Genomic DNA, 3,291 nt, shown 5'->3' with positions numbered 1-3,291 from the left:
CCTGGATAAAGGAAAGGCTGGGCAAGAAGATAGGAAAGAAGCTCTGGAAGGACTGTAGAGACCAGGAAGAGTTTTCTTCCTGCATCATGGAGATGGCCTGGGTGGTGGAGGAGAGGCAGGAGAGAGGAGTGCAGAGGGATGTGCCTCTGCAGAAAAAGCAGCAGTCCAGGGCTCCTGAGTGATCAGTTGTAGGAGAAACAATAGCCATTAATTTGCACACCTAGGTAACAATAGGTAAAATATTGGTTCAATACACATTTATAATGCAATAAAGCAAGAATAAAAAATGTTAGCCCTGGGAGTTGAAAGAGGGAGGGAGGAATAGAGAGAGGAAGAGGGAGAGAGAAGGGGAGAGGGAAAGGGAGAGAGAGGGAGAGAGGGAGATAAAAGAGAGAGAGAAGCAGACATAAAAGAGGGACAGAAAAACGAAGCAGAAATCATTCTGGGTTGCTCTAAGCACTTTCCAAGAAGGGGGACCTTCACACATCTCAAAGATGAAATGTCACTAGTATGGAGGTAAGGAATACCATTATAACCACTGAACTTCAGTTACTTCTGACCTCCCTGTCACCATCATCTCTTACTGTGAGGATGCTGAGTGGGGCCTTGTTGGTTGGTGCTGGTCATCACTGAATTCATCTGGCTTCCTTATTCAAATTTTATGCCCCAAAGCCACCTTCTTGATTATCTCAGAAAAAGTGTCCCAGTCACAAGTGTGTCAATGAAATTGTTCACAGTGAACTTAGACATGGTTTCTGATTATGATTTTGTTTCCCATGTAGCTGAAATTGAGGGAAATTTTGTTGTTGTTGTTGTTGTTGATTATTCCAGAACAAACTTTATCATCTTTAGGAAGTTTTATTCCTAAATCTTTCTTGCCATCTTCTCTGCTACACTCTGGTGCAAGTCACCTGTCAACCTTCATCTGGACAGCTGCAAAAGCCTCCTGACGGGTGTCACTGCTAATCCAAGAGAAATTTCTAACTTAACTCTGAACATGTCACAATCCTGCTCAAAATGCATCAATGGCTCACATTCAAAATAAATTCCAAACTGCTCACTCATGGTCCAAAAGGACCTTCAGGTACAGCCCTGTCAGCTCTGCATCATTCTCCTTGTCCTCTTCTCTTCCCTTCTGTGTTGCTTGTCCTCCTATTTTAACCTCGGTTGCCCACACACCTGGTCCCCATTGGCAGTTGCTTCCCTTCATTCAGGTGCCTTCCCAGATACCACTTTTCTTAAAGGCTCTTACAAGTTATTCTTTCCGATTACTCTTGAATGTAATGTCCTACCCTACTTTGCTCCAAACACTTATTACTGTATCATATGTCACATATGGACTTCTTATTTTAAAGTCTTCTACTATAGTTTAAGAATAAGAAGGCTTAAAGTTTATCACTTTATTCCTAACGCCTGGAACGGTGTTTGGCACATAGAAATAGTACATCTTTATTGGATTAATGGATGGAGGCTAAATGATATTAGTTTTCTGATTCCAATTGTAATCTTCTTTGCATATATATTATATTTCTCTCAAGTTGATATGATAAGGAGCTACTTTAGGTCTTTGAAGTCTTGAGGGGAATCCTGGTGTATACCATTGGAGAAAAGCTATTTCTATCTCTAGATTTTTAGTCATGATTGGTTTGAAGCCCAGCTCCAGGACTTCCTACCTATAGCAATATAGGTACAATTTTTAATCAGATGATTTTTCTTTAGAAGACACTGCCAGCACTTCTCTTTCTGTCTCTTCTTCCATATTCACATCTATGAATGTACAGTCATTGTGCAACTATGCAGAATGCCAGATCAAAAACTTCTCTGTTACACTTCTTTACTGAGGCACCAAACACAGTGTCTTGCCCATAACATATACTCAGAGATGAGCCATTCAACCAAATTCATTGGTCTCTAATGTCCTTGTCTTTATCTCTCTTTTGGTTACTATAATGAGTATGTTTGACTCTCCTCCTGCTTCTTGTCTTTTGCCACTCTTTCATCAACATGACCAATAATCAGAAAGTCAAGAAAAGACAGCATGTTACAGCTTAAGCTTTGGAATAGTGTCTGAGTTGAATTGCAGCTCCGGAAATTACTATTTGTATGACCTTGCACAAAATAGTCAGCATTTCTGTGTTTCTCAGTTTTTAGAGCTTTATTGTTATACATAGTAGCTGGATTCATATTGACAAGATTATACACTCATGGGATTTGATTTACTCCATTTCAGTTCCTCTTCCCCCTCCCATTCCCTCCCATCTTCTTTCCTCCTATTTTCTTTCCTCTACAGATCTTTCTTTCCTTATTCATTTATATATTTTTAATTAATGATTTCTACATATACATGAAGATGGAATTACCTGTACTATATTTATATATGCATATAATGGGATTTCGTAAAGCTCACTCCACATTTCCTTCTCTTTCCTATCCATCCTCCCTCAGTCTTGATCTCCTTCTGCATCACTGATCTTCCCTGTATCTTTATGATATCAGATTCCATTTCTTTATTTCATATATTTTGGTCTAGCTTCCACATTCAAGAGAAAACATATGCTCCTTGATTTTCTGAGTCTGGCTTATTTCACTAAGCATGATGTTCTCCAGTTCCATCCATTTACCAGAAAATGCCATAATTTAATTCATGTTATGGCTGAGTAACACTCTATTATGTATATATAGCACATTTTATTAATCTGATCATCTAATGACAGGCATCTGAGCTGATTCCACAATTTAGCTATTGTGAATTGTTCTGATATAAACATTGATGTTGTTGTGTTGCTGTAGTATGCTGATTTCAGTTCTTTGGATAATACAAATAAGTGGGTGTTTCAGCCGGCTTTTTTTGTTGTTGTTGTTGTTGCTGACACTAAAAGACTTTTGGAACAATTAGAAAATAAACAGTTTATTTGAAGGCTCATGGTTTCAGTGGTCTCAGTCTATAGACATATGGGTAAGAGATGATGCAGAACATTATGGTGGAGGAGTGTGGTGGGGGGATGCAGCTCACATAATGATCTGAAAGCAGAGAGACTTCACTCCCTAGATGCAAAATACATACACAGAGGGAAGGCCCCAAGGACCCCCTCCTCCAGCCACATCCTACCTGCCTTAAGTTACCACTCAGTTAATTGCAGTCAGGGGTTAATTCACTGAATGGGTTAAGACTATAGTAACCCAATCATTTCACCTCCGAGTGTTGCATTGTCTCACACATAAGCTTTTGGGGAACACCTTATATTTAAAGTATAACTGTGGGATAGTTGGGTTATATAAGAGTTTCAATCC

This window comes from Marmota monax, unplaced genomic scaffold (assembly GCF_021218885.2).
Source record: "Marmota monax isolate L192 unplaced genomic scaffold, Marmota_monax_Labrador192_F-V1.1 WCK01_AAM20220418_F8-fsc00645, whole genome shotgun sequence".
NCBI classification, from domain to species: Eukaryota; Metazoa; Chordata; class Mammalia; order Rodentia; family Sciuridae; genus Marmota; species Marmota monax.
This window is presented reverse-complemented; position numbering follows the sequence as displayed.